Source organism: Schistocerca cancellata, chromosome 2 (assembly GCF_023864275.1).
Source record: "Schistocerca cancellata isolate TAMUIC-IGC-003103 chromosome 2, iqSchCanc2.1, whole genome shotgun sequence".
Lineage (NCBI taxonomy): Eukaryota > Metazoa > Arthropoda > Insecta > Orthoptera > Acrididae > Schistocerca > Schistocerca cancellata.
The window spans coordinates 371,782,201-371,799,201 of NC_064627.1; the positions used below are offsets into that span (position 1 = coordinate 371,782,201).

General features: G+C 45.3%; 1 pseudogene; it reads left to right on the forward strand.

Moving 5' to 3' along the window:
* The first annotated feature begins 5,479 nt into the window (after nt 1-5,479).
* Nucleotides 5,480-5,597, forward strand: LOC126163758 (5S ribosomal RNA; annotated as a pseudogene).
* Nucleotides 5,598-17,001: the final 11,404 nt, after the last annotated feature.

A 17,001-nucleotide genomic window follows, 5' to 3' on the forward strand; every position in this document is an offset into this window, starting at 1 on the left:
CGATGACGGCTTGATGTACCGTGCACTATTCAGTGTCCCCTCGACGATCACCAGTGGTGTACGGCCAGTGTAGGAGATCGCCCCCCACACCATGATGCCGGGTGTTGGCCCTGTGTGCCTCGGTCGTATGCAGTCCTGATTGTGGCGCTCACCTGCACGGCGCCAAACACGCATACGACCATCATTGGCACCAAGGCAGAAGCGACTCTCATCGCTGAAGACGACACGTCTCCATTCGTCCCTCCATTCACGCCTGTCGCGACACCACTGGAAGCGGGCTGCACGATGTTGGGGCGTGAGCGGAAGACGGCCTAACGGTGTGCGGGACCGTAGCCCAGCTTCATGGAGACGGTTGCGAATGGTCCTCGCCGATACCCCAGGAGCAACAGTGTCCCTAATTTGCTGGGAAGTGGCGGTGCGGTCCCCTACGGCACTGCGTAGGATCCTACGGTCATGGCGTGCATCCGTGCGTCGCTGCGGTCCGGTCCCAGGTCGACGGGCACGTGCACCTTCCGCCGACCACTGGCGACAACATCGATGTACTGTGGAGACCTCACGCCCCACGTGTTGAGCAATTCGGCGGTACGTCCACCCGGCCTCCCGCATGCCCACTATACGCCCTCGCTCAAAGTCCGTCAACTGCACATACGGTTCACGTCCACGCTGTCGCGGCATGCTACCAGTGTTAAAGACTGCGATGGAGCTCCGTATGCCACGGCAAACTGGCTGACACTGACGGCGGCGGTGCACAAATGCTGCGCAGCTAGCGCCATTCGACGGCCAACACCGCGGTTCCTGGTGTGTCCGCTGTGCCGTGCGTGTGATCATTGCTTGTACAGCCCTCTCGCAGTGTCCGGAGCAAGTATGGTGGGTCTGACACACCGGTGTCAATGTGTTCTTTTTTCCATTTCCAGGAGTGTAGTTACACTTCAGTAACTGCAATAGTGTGCAAAACTTGAGCATGAAAGTAACTTTCGCATATGTCACTGCCAAGTAACATAGCTCCACGAAACTTGGACCATACACAGAAAAAAACTGCTACAGTGTAATACAGAAGGTCACTGAGAGAAATGTGCAATGAGACTAACAGAAATGAGACTTTTATTCAGAAACAATAATTACACTGAAGTCACCGTGATTCATGATGAACCCCTGGACATTACACAAGGCGGGACGTGGTTCATCACGAAGGCAGTGGTAAAATCCGGTAGAGCTATCCCGCATGTCACTGAGGTTCGGTTCGTGGGCCGGCTGCGGTGGCCGTGCGGTTCTGGCGCTGCAGTTCGGAACCGCGGGACTGCTACGGTCGCAGGTTCGAATCTCGGGCATGGGTGTGTGTGATGTCTTAGGTTAGTTAGGTTTAAGTAGTTCTAAGTTCTAGGGGACTTATGACCTAAGATGTTGAGTCCCATAGTGCTCAGAGCCATTTCGGTTCGTGGACAGCGCCTACATAAAGCCCGTCACTTCAGTCTCGTCGTTTCCCAAGCCTTCAGCACTAAATTTTATCTTGAACCAACACAGCCGGAGTAGAGCAGTTCTTCTTTCCTTTCATCGGGTAACTAAACCGTTTCGGTAGATCTAGAGTGAATTATACAGTCAGTTTATTCGGCTCTGCTGAACAGTTAGAGCCGCATATTTGCACACTGTAAGCAGACACGGAGCAATGCTGTTTATGGCTTCTAAACTCTTCCATACAGCCATGAAACTTCCCTCTAAAATTGAAGGAAATCTTACTTCTTATTTCTGCTACACAGAGGAGAAGAAAAGCGACTGGAAGAAGCATAGTCAATCTTGGGGATGGATTTTCAACTAGCCCAGAGTATTCAACCAGTTCCACGTGTTTCCTTCTGAAGCGCCATGCGAGAAAAATTTGTCCTCATTTACAAGTACAATGTGTAGCGAACGTATTCGTGGTAATTTTGCTTGCAAATGGTCTGGAAAGTGTGTTGACAGCCAGTGACGAGAACGCCGTCGTTGAGAAATTGATGTAAACTTCTGGCGCTTGAACGGAGCATGGTAGTGTCTATCACACATGGGACTTTGCGAAACTGTGTGGACAGTCAAAATCTGTCGATCCTTGATATTGCTCTCATTATAACCTTAACTTGGTTTGCTTCAGAGTGCTTGAGCTTATTGTAAATAGGAAAATAATAAATTTTCTTGATATAGTATAGCTTCTATCTACAAATCAGCGTGGATTGAGGAAGCACTGGCCGTACGAAACTCAGCTTTCCCTTTCCTCGTACGATACCCTGCGAACCATGGATGAAGGACAACAGACAGAGTCCATATTTCTTGATTTCCGGAAAGCGCTAGATACTGCGTCCCACTGCAGACTCTTAACAAATGTCCGAGCATAGGGAACATGTTCTAAATTAGTTGGCACCAAGTTTCTGAGGTAGATGGCCAGGAGGTCCGTGGAGTTTCCCTAATGCAAAAAGGGCATTTAAGCTGAACAATTCAATGCACAGGAGGCAAAGAATATCGAGAGATGTTTCTATTAACACTGTGGTGTGACGTCCACCTCGATAGTTAGGTGCTCATTTACCCATAGGGCCATGACATGATCCCTGATTTTGTCAATAAAGTGCTTTGTATTAAAAAAAAAAAGAAAAATAAAACGTTGCGTGACCAAGCGAGCACAAATGATCTCTTTGCAGGTAAAGAAGAGGGGTTCCTGTTGCGAAAGTCGACATTAAAGGTTGGGAGAGCGATTTACTAACACTGTTATACTACAATCAAATAACGTCTGCGACCGTTACACAGTAAACGATAGGCAGGCCAATGTCCTGCCGAGCTTTCTGGAGCTACAGAGAGAACATGTTTCAATATGTAATGGATTTCTTTTGAGTGGACGTCACAGCCTCAATAACTTCCAAGAAAGGCGTTTCTACCAGACCGTTTGGTTAAAATACGTAGTTTATTTAGCATTGCCTGCAAGGTTCGGACTCATACGTTATTTTAATGCGCAAAAATTGATGTGGACATATCTTCCTAGTACCGTAAGTATGTTGCATATTTATATCAACAAAAGAGTGGTGGAAATGTCTTTTTCTTAACATTTATCCGAAGTCTTCAGCACACTTTTATCGGTGATCTGACAATAAGTTTATTCAATTTTTCTCCCCTACAGCTACGTGAAATAAAGTACCTCTTGATGTACACTATATATGGATAAAAGAATAGTTCGGAGTCAGTTGCGAACATTTTTGGTGGATTAGGAAACACAGTGTAACAGTAGGAGCACAGTCCTGTAGACACCGGAACGGACAAGAACATTGCGTCATGTGGTTGCCATGAAGTTTGTAGCAGCAGAAGTACGTTGTGTGTGCAGTTTCTGTTGCTGTTATTTCATAATGATTGACATTTAGTTGATACGAAAGTGTGACATTTCAATTTACATTAATCAATATCCTAGATAACGTCTTGGCCATTAGCAGAAATGCAAGGCCATATTATGTATTAAAAACAATTATCGCCGACAGAGAAGTTGACGGAAATGCTTAGGGAAGTAGAAGAAGCTTATATATAAAAAATTTGACTCGTGTCACTGGGAGCCGGCGTCGATGAATAATAGTGCCAGAGGACCCGTGGGTCAGGCGGACAGTTATTACACAAGTGACAGCCGCCGTTATCCCGAGGGCAAGGCAGAAAAATGGGCATTCACGCATTCACTTAGAGAAGGACAGCTAGAGGAGCAAATTACGGCAAGTGGTGGCCCTATCAGTATTCTGGGTCATTTTTTTGCCTATGTTGCCTCAAATAATAAATTGCCGAAATTAATCTTCTACGAACGTCAGGGAAATTGAAATATTCATATCGAAACAAAGCAGTTTTTTTTTTACGTTAAACCCTGTCTTGTGCATATTTATGAAGAAACGAAGGAGCTACTGCACCAACAGGCGGAAAACACTGTTACAAAAACTGTTTTGTAGTCCTGGAGCAGTGGAATCTATTTCTCATCGTACACTTCACTGCATTCTTACGAGTTTAACCAACCGGAATTCGTGTACGAATGTCATATGCAAAGTAAAATAATAACACGTTGGGGTGTCTACCTGCTTGCATGTTTATTTCATAGTGGCCTGTCGAGAGAAACGGCTTGTATTTTGGGGCTCTGTAGTTCATATCTTTGTACGACTATCCTAATAATAAAAAATAGACACAATAAGTGTTAAGAATGATCGCCGACCACTATAAGGACGTCCTATCCTATGTAGTAAGAAAGCAATGATTTAAAATTTTAATATATTTTGTTCAGTAGGTGCTGCACAAAATTTTGAGATATTTGAATAAGTCATGCTTCAAAACGACCTAGATTAACTGATGAAATAAACATTTGTTAATTAAGTTTCAATCAATCAGTCTTCATATCAAATCATTTAAGTAGGCTACATCAATGAATATTACCGTTAATTGTATTAGCATTTTACTATTTATGGCTGTTTCAATGACACCGAATTTTATTTTGAATTTGACGCCACAATAAGAACGGTACCGCAGAAGCTGATGTAAATAATTTTATGTAACCTGATGGTGTGTTGTTGACGTGGCCTGGTAGTGAATAAAGGATTTCTTGAATCGCACCTCGTGGTGGTTCTGAAATACGACTTCCTCAAAATATTTAATTTTTCATGAATGGTTTTAATTTCAGACTGCATTAAATGCTGAAACTAGACTTTACCATACTAGAAATGACAAGAGACAATCGCGCCAGTATGCATACAAATTCTTTGGTTTTAATGGAACTGTGTACACCGCAAGGAGAGGTGAGCGCTTCTGCGTTTTCAGTACGCATCTGCAATACACATCCCAAAACACGAACAAAGTTCGTGTTTTCTGCGATTTTTGTGTTGTTTGATTAAGCCTTGGTCTAAGGCATAATTCTCTACCTAAAGTTTCGTCTTCATATATATTGGAGACATCTTCAGAGGCTCAGAAAGAACCTAAAACCTCAATCAAACTGAGAAACCCGAACTTTTCATACGTATGCACACAACGATCGGTTCATGTCGTCATCCGACCGCCACCTAGAGCTTCTTTTACACTATAGACTTTCTTACCTCAGCTGACTACTCGAGATAAGTGACTCTACCGCAGCGCCGCTGGCGTTTTATTCCTATACTGAGTCTCATCTGTTTCGAGCGGCCATTTTCGTTTACATGTCAACGCAAAACTGCATATGCTGTCAGAGCTTCTGCTGTGTAGTTTGGCATCTGAACTGTGAAAGTGGCGTTATGGAGGCTATCTTTTTTACGAAAATAGCGACATATAGTACAAAATAAAGCAAAAAGCAATGATAATAGAGTTTATTAATCATCAAAGCAGGTTTTATAGTGCAAACTCGAGGAATGTGAAATATGTGATCCAAACATTGCAGAATATATACGTGCGAACACAGCAAAAAATATCTAAAAAGCACTAAATAGAGCCGTTTTTGCTTTGTAATTTTTTTTGCTAAGTGCCAAATAAAATCTAGGGCAACGGCCTTGCCGCAGTGGATACACCAGTTCCCGTCAGATCACCGAAGTTAAGCGCTGTCGGGCGTGGTCGGCACTTGGATGGCTGACCATCCGGACCGCCATGCACTGTTGCCATTTTTCGGGGTGCACTCAGCCTTGTAATGCCAATTGAGGAGCTACTCGACCGATATAGTAGCGGCTCCGGTCAAAGAAAACCATCATAACGACTCGGAGTGTGGTGTGCTGACCACACGCCCCTCCTATCCGCATCCTCCACTGAGGATCACACGGCGGTCATATGGTCCTGATGGGCCACTTGTGGCCTGAAGACGGAGTGCAAATAAAATCTAAAGCTATTTTTCTCGTCAAATAATTCTTTTTCACTATTGAAATAATTTTCATTAAACATGTTTATCTGTTTACATTCTTATTTATGCACGGAGTAGGCTTTTTCACAGTAAAATGTAAATGCCTTTTTTCTTTCAGCTATTTCGACTAGCCTGTAGGAGACAACTAGTAGGAAAAAGTCCCAAGACCTCGTGTAAGCTTTTAATGAATCACGGAAACAAAGCGAAAAACACCTCGAAGATTGAGAAGACTCGAAAGCACAAAATTCATTACTGTAGTCGGAGTGAGCTCTGCCAGAATAGGTTAACTTCTGATGTTAGCAGACGCCACCGGGACAGTAATCATTTCACAAGACTTCCTGCAAACGTGACGTCTATTTGACGTCATACGCAATATCGAAAACCGCACGCACTGCTAACGACTTTCGTTAGCGTTTGGTTTGCACGAAGTCTTGTGAGATGAGTGTGACCCGCGAAATATTTGTGACAAGGAAGAGCATGAATATTATTGCTACTCGTCTCACTCGCAGCAATTTACGTTGTTCTTTTAGGTTCCTTCCAAACCACACGTTCGGAAATCACCACATATCCGTAAATAAATATCCAGATATTTATTTCATCCTTCGTTCTCTGATCAGAAGGAAATGTTAAATAACGTCGAATATTGCAGAACGTACTTGTATTACATTCATAAGAAAGTCCCAGAACGTGTTAACAATGCTAAGATGAAGGCAAAAATGGTTTGCAGCGGGTTCCGGACCTACATCATTAGACGCCGTAAACCCGATGACGTTATCCGTTACGCTTCGGCTGCATCAAGTGTTTTTTGTATCATGCCTCGTTATCATACTATTTTTTATATCGCTGATGGCTTAGTAACTGACGTTTAATGGTACGACTGGCGTGTTTATGATATATTTTCAATGCGCCGTTGCCTTGAAATGGCGTACTTCAAGTTATAAAGCAAAATATCTAAATATGTCAAAATGAATACGGCACCAGCCACATCGCTTGTCGATATTGCGTGTAACGTCAGAATGACGTCACATTTACAGAAGTCTTCTGAGATGAATGTTACCCATGTTTCTTTCTGTAGTTCCTACATACAACTATCCGCATGTGCAAAGGTTTTTATAAGAGTGGAAGCTGAAAGGTAATGCCACCGATTTCCTTTTTTTCTTTTTTTGTGAAAAATCTTAAAGATTTTCAAATAAAACGAACATTATTAACATTCTCCACATTTATTCTTCCTGTCTGCATATTTATTTCTCAGCGTAGTCGCCCTAGCGATGAACACATTGATCCCAAAGAGAGACCAGTTTGTTCATACCGTCACTGTAGAATGTTTCTACATCTACATCTACATTTATACTCCGCAAGCCACCCAACGGTGTTTGTCGGAGGGCACTTTACGTGCCACTGTCATTACCTCCCTTTTCTGTTCCAGTCGCGTATGGTTCGCGGGAAGAACGACTGTCTGAAAGCCTCGAATCTCTCTAATTTTACATTCGTGATCTCTATCTATCTATATTTTCTATATTTATACTCCGCAAGCCACCCAACGGTGTTTGGCGGAGGGCGCTTTACGTGCCACTGTCATTACCTCCCTTTCCTGTTCCAGTCGCGTATGGTTCGCGGGAAGAACGACTGTCTGAAAGCCTCTGTGCGCGCTCTAATCTCTCTAATTTTACATTCGTGATCTCCTCGGGAGGTATAAGTAGGGGGAAGCAATATATTCGATACCTCATCCAGAAACGCACCCTCTCGAAACCTGGCGAGCAAGCTACACCGCGATGAAGAGCGCCTCTCTAGCAGAGTCTGCCACTTGAGTTTGTTAAACATCTCCGTAACGCTATCACGGTTACCAAACAACCCCGTGACGAAACGCGCCGCTCTTCTTTGGATCTTCTCTATCTCCTCCGTCAACCCGATCTGGTACGGATCCCACACTGATGAGCAATACTCAAGTATAGGTCGAACGAGTGTTTTGTAAGCCACCTCCTTTGTTGATGGACTACATTTTCTAAGGACTCTCCCAATGAATCTCAACCTGGTACCCGCCTTACCAACAATTAATTTTATATGATCATTCCACTTCAAATCGTTCCGCACGCATACTCCCAGATATTTTACAGAAGTAACTGCTACCAGTGTTTGTTCCGCTATCATATAATCATACAATAAAGGATCCTTCTTTCTATGTATTCGCAATACATTACATTTGTCTATGTTAAGGGTCAGTTGCCACTCCCTGCACCAAGTGCCTATCCGCTGCAGATCTTCCTGCATTTCGCTACAATTTTCTAATGCTGCAACTTCTCTGTATACTACAGCATCATCCGCGAAAAGCCGCATGGAACTTCCGACACTATCTACTAGGTCATTTATATATATTGTGAAAAGCAATGGTCCCATAACACTCCCCTGTGGCACGCCAGAGGTTACTTTAACGTCTGTAGACGTCTCTCCGTTGATAACAACATGCTGTGTTCTGTTTGCTAAAAACTCTTCAATCCAGCCACACAGCTGGTCTGATATTCCGTAGGCTCTTACTTTGTTTATCAGGCGACAGTGCGGAACTGTATCGAACGCCTTCCGGAAGTCAAGAAAAATAGCATCTACCTGGGAGCCTGTATCTAATATTTTCTGGGTCTCATGAACAAATAGAGCGAGTTGGGTTTCACACGATCGCTGTTTCCGGAATCCATGTTGATTCCTACATAGCAGATTCTGAGTTTCCAAGAACGACATGATACTCGAGCAAAACACATGTTCTAAAATTCTACAACAGATCGACGTCAGAGATATAGGTCTATAGTTTTGCGCATCTGCTCGACGACCCTTCTTGAAGACTGGGACTACCTGTGCTCTTTTCCAATCATTTGGAACCTTCTGTTCCTCTAGAGACTTGCGGTACACGGTTGTTAGAAGGGGGGCAAGTTCTTTCGCGTACTCTGTGTAGAATCGAATTGGTATCCCGTCAGGTCCAGTGGACTTTCCTCTGTTGAGTGATTTCAGTTGCTTTTCTATTCCTTGGACACTTATTTCGATGTCTGCCATTATTTCGTTGGTGCGAGGATTTAGAGAAGGAACTGCAGTGCGGTCTTCCTCTGTGAAACAGCTTTGGAAAAAGGTGTTTAGTATTTCAGCTTTACGCTTGTCATCCTCTGTTTCAATGCCATCATCATCCCGGAGTGTCTGGACATGATGTTTCGAGCCACTTACTGATTTAACGTAAGACCAGAACTTCCTAGGATTTTCTGTCAAGTCGGTACCTAGTATTTTACTTTCGAATTCACTGAACGCTTCACGCATAGCCCTCCTTACGCTAACTTTGACATCGTTTAGCTTCTGTTTGTCTGAGAGGTTTTGGCTGCGTTTAAACTTGGAGTGAAGCTCTCTTTGCTTTCGCAGTAGTTTCCTAACTTTGTTGTTGTACCACGGTGGGTTTTTACCGTCCCTCACAGTTTTACTCGGCACGTATCTGTCTAAAACACATTTTACGATTGCCTTGAACTTTTTCCATAAACACTCAACATTGTCAGTGTCGAAACAGAAATTTTCGTTTTGATCTGTTAGGTAGTCTGAAATCTGCCTTCTATTACTCTTGCTAAACAGATAAACCTTCCTCCCTTTTTTTATATTCCTATTAACTTCCATATTCAGGGATGCTACAACGGCTTTATGATCACTGATTCCCTGTTCTGCACTTACAGAGTCGAAAAGTTCGGGTCTGTTTGTTATCAGTAGGTCCAAGATGTTATCTCCATGAGTCGGTTCTCTGTTTAATTGCTCGAGGTAATTTTCGGATAGTGCACTCAGTATAATGTCACTCGATGCTCTGTCCCTACCACCCGTCCTAAACATCTGATGTCCCAGTCTATATCTGGTAAATTGAAATCTCCACCTAAGACCATAACATGCTGAGAAAATTTATGTGAAATGTATTCCAAATTCTCTCTCAGTTGTTCTGCCACTAATGCTGCTGAGTCGGGGGGTCGGTAAAAGGAGCCAATTATTAACCTAGCTCGGTTGTTCAGTGTAACCTCCACCCATAATAATTCACAGGAACTATCCACTTCTACTTCACTACAGGATAATCTACTACTAACAGCGACGAACACTCCACAACCGGTTGCATGCAATCTATCCTTTCTAAACACCGTCTGTACGTTTGTAAAAATTTCGGCAGAATTTATCTCTGGCTTCAGCCAGCTTTCTGTACCTATAACGATTTCAGCTTCGGTGCTTTCTATCAGCGCTTGAAGTTCCGGTACTTTACCAATGCAGCTTCGACAGTTTACAATTACAATACCGATTGCTGCTTGGTCCCCACATGTCCTGACTTTGCCCCGCACCCGTTGAGGCTGTTGCCCTTTCTGCACTTGCCCGAGGCCATCTAACCTAAAAAACCGCCCAGCCCACGCCACACAACCCCTGCTACCCGTGTAGCCGCTTGTTGCGTGTAGTGGACTCCTGACCTATCCAGCGGAACCCGAAACCCCACCACCCTATGGCGCAAGTCGAGGAATCTGCAGCCCACACGGTCGCAGAACCGTCTCAGCCTCTGATTCAGACCCTCCACTCGGCTCTGTACCAAAGGTCCGCAGTCAGTCCTGTCGACGATGCTGCAGATGGTGAGCTCTGCTTTAATCCCGCTAGCGAGACTGGCAGTCTTCACCAAATCAGATAGCCGCCGGAAGCCAGAGAGGATTTCCTCCGATCCATAGCGACACACATCATTGGTGCCGACATGAGCGACCACCTGCAGATGGGTGCACCCTGTACCCTTCATGGCATCCGGAAGGACCCTTTCCACATCTGGAATGACTCCCCCCGGTATGCACACGGAGTGCACTTTGGTTTTCTTCCCCTCCCTTGCTGCCATATCCCTAAGGGGCCCCATTACGCGCCTGACGTTGGAGCTCCCAACTACCAGTAAGCCCACCCTCTGCGACTGCCCGGATCTTGCTGACTGAGGGGCAACCTCTGGAACAGGACAAGCAGCCATGTCAGGCCGAAGATCAGTATCAGCCTGAGACAGAGCCTGAAACCGGTTCGTCAGACAAACTGGAGAGGCCTTCCGTTCAGCCCTCCGGAATGTCTTTCGCCCCCTGCCACACCTTGAGACGACCTCCCACTCTACCACAGGTGAGGGATCAGCCTCAATGCGGGCAGTATCCCGGGCAACCACAGTCGTAGTCCGATCGGGGGATGCGTGGGATGAGCTGGCCGTCCCCGACAAACCCCCATCCGGACCCCCACAGTGATGCCCATTGGCAACAGCCTCAAGCTGTGTGACCGAAGCCAACACTGCCTGAAGCTGGGAGCGAAGGGATGCCAACTCAGCCTGCATCCGAACACAGCAGTTGCAGTCCCTATCCATGCTAAAGGCTGTTGTGCAAAGAAAGTCTGAACTAATCTACAGAGAGCGCAAACAAAACGACACAAAATTGAAACGGTTATTAAAATACAAGATTGCCTAGTAAATGCAGTAATGCTGCCACTTGTGCACTGCTGACACACTGCTCAGCGGCGGAAGGAAACTACGCGATTTAACACTATTCGAGTACTAAAACGCGATGCTACAAGTCTGAAATACTATAATACGCCCGAAATTTATGAATTAAACAATGCAAGTACCAAAAACACCTCCTCGGGAGGTATAAGTAGGGGGAAGCAATATAATCGATACCTCATCCAGAAACGCACCCTCTCGAAACCTGGCGAGCAAGCTACACGGCGATGCAGAGCGCCTCTCTGGCAGAGTCTGCCACTAGAGTTTGCTAAACATCTCCGTAACGCTATCACGGTTACCAAATAACCCTGTGACGAAACGCGCCGCTTTTCTTTGGATCTTCTCTATCTCCTCCGTCAACCCGATCTGGTACGAATCCCACACTGATGAGCAATACTCAAGTATAGGTCGAACGAGTGTTTTGTAAGCCACCTCCTTTGTTGATGGACTACATTTTCTGACTCTCACAATGAATCTCAACCTGGTACCCGCCTTACCAACAATTAATTTTATTTGATCATTCCACTTCAAATCGTTCCGCACCCATACTCCCAGAAGTAACTGCTACCAGTGCTTGTTCCGCTATCATATAATCATACAATAAAGGATTCTTCCTTCTATGTATTCGCAATACATTACATTTGTCTATGTTAAGGGTCAGTTGCCACTCCCTGCACCAAGTGCCTATCCGCTGCAGATCTTCCTGCATTTCGCTACAATTTACTAATGCTGCAACTTCTCTGTGTACTATAGCATCAACCGCGAAAAACAGCATGGAACTTCCGACACTATCTACTAGGTCATTTATATATATTGTGAAAAGCAATGGTCCCATAACACTCCCCTGTGGCACGCCAGAGGTTACTTTAACGTCTGTAGACGTCTCTCCGTTGATAACAACATGCTGTGTTCTGTTTGCTAAAAACTCTTCAATCCAGCCACACAGCTGGTCTGATATTCCGTAGGCTCTTACTTTGTTTATCAGGCGACAGTGCGGAACTGTATCGAACGCCTTCCGGAAGTCAAGAAAAATAGCATCTACCTGGGAGCCTGTATCTAATATTTTCTGGGTCTCATGAACAAATAGAGCGAGTTGGGTTTCACACGATCGCTGTTTCCGGAATCCATGTTGATTCCTACATAGCAGATTCTGAGTTTCCAAGAACGACATGATACTCGAGCAAAACACATGTTCTAAAATTCTACAACAGATCGACGTCAGAGATATAGGTCTATAGTTTTGCGCATCTGCTCGACGACCCTTCTTGAAGACTGGGACTACCTGTGCTCTTTTCCAATCATTTGGAACCTTCTGTTCCTCTAGAGACTTGCGGTACACGGTTGTTAGAAGGGGGGCAAGTTCTTTCGCGTACTCTGTGTAGAATCGAATTGGTATCCCGTCAGGTCCAGTGGACTTTCCTCTGTTGAGTGATTTCAGTTGCTTTTCTATTCCTTGGACACTTATTTCGATGTCTGCCATTATTTCGTTGGTGCGAGGATTTAGAGAAGGAACTGCAGTGCGGTCTTCCTCTGTGAAACAGCTTTGGAAAAAGGTGTTTAGTATTTCAGCTTTACGCTTGTCATCCTCTGTTTCAATGCCATCATCATCCCGGAGTGTCTGGACATGATGTTTCGAGCCACTTACTGATTTAACGTAAGACCAGAACTTCCTAGGATTTTACTTTCGAATTCACTGAACGCTTCACACATAGTCCTCCTTACGCTAACTTTGACATAGGTTTAGCTTCTGTTTGTCTGAGAGGTTTTGGCTGCGTTTACACTTGGAGTGAAGCTCTCTTTGCTTTCGCAGTAGTTTCCTAACTTTGTTGTTGAACCACGGTGGGTTTTTCACGTCCCTCACAGTTTTACTCGGCACGTACCTGTCTAAAACGCATTTTACGATTGCCTTGAACTTTTTCCATAAACACTCCCCATTGTCAGTGTCGGAACAGAAATTTTCGTTTTGATCTTTAGGTAGTCTGAAATCTGCCTTCTATTACTCTTGCTAAACAGATAAACCTTCCTCCCTTTTTTTTATATTCCTATTAACTTCCATATTCAGGGATGCTGCAACGGCCTTATGATCACTGATTCCCTGTTCTGCACTTACAGAGTCGAAAAGTTCGGGTCTGTTTGTTATCAGTAGGTCCAAGATGTTATCTCCACGAGTCGGTTCTCTGTTTAATTGCTTGAGGTAATTTTCGGATAGTGCACTCAGTATAATGTCACTCGATGCTCTGTCCCTACCACCCGTCCTAAACATCTGAGTGTCCCAGTCTATATCTGGTAAATTGAAATCTCCACCTAAGACTATAACATGCTGAGAAAATTTATGTGAAATGTATTCCAAATTTTCTCTCAGTTGTTCTGCCACTAATGCTGCTGAGTCGGGAGGTCGGTAAAAGGAGCCAACTATTAACCTAGCTCGGTTGTTGTGTGTAACCTCCACCCATAATAATTCACAGGAACTATCCACTTCTACTTCACTACAGGATAAACTACTACTAACAGCGACAGACACGCCACCACCGGTTGCATGCAATCTATCCTTTCTAAACACCGTCTGTGCCGTTGTAAAAATTTCGGCAGAATTTATCTCTGGCTTCAGCCAGCTTTCTGTACCTATAACGATTTCAGCTTCTGTGCTTTCTATCAGCGCTTGAAGTTCCGGTACTTTACCAATGCAGCTTCGACAGTTTACAATTACAATACCGATTGCTGCTTGGTCCCCGCATGTCCTGACTTTGCCCCGCACCCTTTGAGGCTGTTGCCCTTTCTGTACTTGCCCGAGGCCATCTAACGTAAAAAAACGCCCAGTCCACGCCACACAACCCCTGCTACCCGTGTAGCTACTTGCTGCGTGTTGTGGACTCCTGACCTATCCAGCGGAACCCGAAACCCCACCACCCTATGGCGCAAGTCGAGGAATCTGCAGCCCACACGGTCGCAGAACCGTCTCAGCCTCTGATTCAGACCCTCCACTCGGCTCTGTACCAAAGGTCCGCAGTCAGTCCTGTCGACGATGCTGCAGATGGTGAGATCTGCTTTAATCCCGCTAGCGAGACTGGCAGTCTTCACCAAATCAGATAGCCGCCGGAAGCCAGAGAGGATTTCCTCCGATCCATAGCGACACACATCATTGGTGCCGACATGAGCGACCACCTGCAGATGGGTGCACCCTGTACCCTTCATGGCATCCGGAAGGACCCTTTCCACATCTGGAATGACTCCCCCCGGTATGCACACGGAGTGCACATTGGTTTTCTTCCCCTCTCTTGCTGCCATATCCCTAAGGGGCCCCATTACGCGAGTGATGTTGGAGCTCCCAACTACCAGTAAGTCCACCCTCTGCGACCGCCTGGATCTTGCAGACTGAGAGGCAACCTCTGGAACAGGACAAGCAGCCATGTCCGGCTGAAGATCAGTATCAGCCTGAGACAGAGCCTGAAACCGGTTCGTCAGACAAACTGGAGAGGCCTTCCGTTCAGCCCTCCGGAATGTCTTCCCCCCCCCCCCCCCTGCCACACCTCGAGACGACCTCCCACTCTACCACAGGTGAGGGATCAGCCTCAATGTGGGCAGTATCCCGGGCAGCCACAGTCGTAGTCCGATCGGGGGATGCGTGGGACAGCTGGCTGTCCCTGACAAACCCCCATCCGGACCCCCACAGTGGTGCCCATTGGCAGCAGCCTCAAGCTGTGTGACCGAAGCCAACACTGCCTGAAGCTGGGAGCGAAGGGATGCCAACTCAGCCTGCATCCGAACACAGCAGTTGCAGTCCCTATCCATGCTAAAAACTGTTGTGCAATGAACGTCTGAACTAATCTACAGAGAGCACAAACAATTCGACACAAAATTTAAACGGTTTTTAAAATACAAGATTGCCTAGTAAATGCAGTAATGCTGCTACTTGCGCACTGCTGACACACTGCTCGGCGGCGGAAGGAGACTACGCGATTATACACTATTCAGGTACTAAAACGCAATGCTACAACTCTCAAATACTATAATACGCCCAAAATTTGTGAATCAAACAATGCAAATACCAAAAACACGCAAAGAAATTAAGAATTAAACTATGTAACAAATAAGTGAGCTAAGAGTATACGACTTGCTGCTGCACCTGCTTATCCAACGGCGGCAGGGAGCACACTCAACTTGACTTAGTTGACACTAAAGTGAAGTTCTCGAAGGTGTTTTTTAAGTTTTGGCAACGCGTGAAGATCACATGGAGGATGAGCGATGACAGTAAGTAAACCCCAGCCGTAGTATTGCTGCAGATGTCGCAGCGCGCGTGTGTGGTCTGGCATTATCGTGCTGAAGGAGAGGGCGCTCCATATGTGGACGAACTCTTCGAATTCGAAACTACAAGCTACAATTCGAAGCCTTCTAGCGGCAGAGGGCTGCAAATATTTAGAAATGAAGAATAAACATGTGATATGTTGGAAACGTTTGTTTTATTTATAAATAAAGCTTAAAGAGTTTTCACATAAAAGGTTCGGAGGCATTACTTTCAGGATGCCATCGTGTACAAACTATTACGGCAATTGGTTTTTGCAGATGTTCTGTAGTGCTCAAGTATTCGCACAGCTTTCTTGTTGATTTAGACATTGAGTCAATACCATGCCTTCTGAGTACTCTGCTGGTGCTTTCTGTGACTGCTTTTACGATTGGGAAGAAAACTTTTCCTTTAGTTTTTTATAAACTAGAATCTTGAGATCTTTTACGCTTTAGTGTCCTCTTTGTCTCTTTGTTAGCGTAGCTGTTTCATTTGAAGGCAGTTATTAAATGATGGAGCTCGTGGGTTTCGCAGATTCTCTTATCCCATGCCCACCATTCTTTTCTGCTTGGTATGGTGACTGGAATTTCTGTGAAGAATATATGTCTGTGATACGATAGGCTGCTTTCTGAGTCGTTGTACGCTCTAATAACGTCTGGAGCTGTGGAGGACGAAACGTTAGAGTTAGAAATATGCCTTGGACCACATCGTAATGGCCATACAAAATATCACCAACGTCGCTAATAACGGCCATGAAAGTCTGTACTGTATAGTTAAGGTCTGTATTGTTAAAAACCAGGCGTTTATTTTTAGGGTTCCGTACATCAATCGGTAAAAACGGAACCATTTTAGGATCACTTAGTTTTCCATCTGTCTGTCCGGCTGTTAAAACCCTTTTTCTCAGGAACCGGTAGCTGAGCTTTGTCACATGGTCCTTTGGCCCCTTGGCGGTGTGATACACATAAGGTCCTATGTCAATGAAAAATTACGGCCACATACACTGAAGAGCCAAAGAAACTGGTACACCTGCCCCATATCGTGTAGGGCCGCCGCGAGCTCGTACAACTGCCGCAACACGACATGGCATGGACTCGACTAAGTCTGAAGTAGTGCTGGAGGGAATTGACACCATTAATCCTGCAAGGCTGTCCATAAATCCGTAAGAGTACCAGGGGGTGGAGATCTTGCACTTCTGTCACGTTGAACGATTCTTTCCCGTCGTCGTTGGTCCCCCTTCTTGCAGGATCTTTTTCCGGCCGCAGCGATGTCGGAGATTTAATGTTTCACCGGATTCCTGATATTCACGGTACACTTGTCAAATGGTCGTACGAGCAAATCCCCACTTCATCGCTAGCTCGGAGATGCTCGGAGATGTCCCATCGCTCCTGCGCCGAC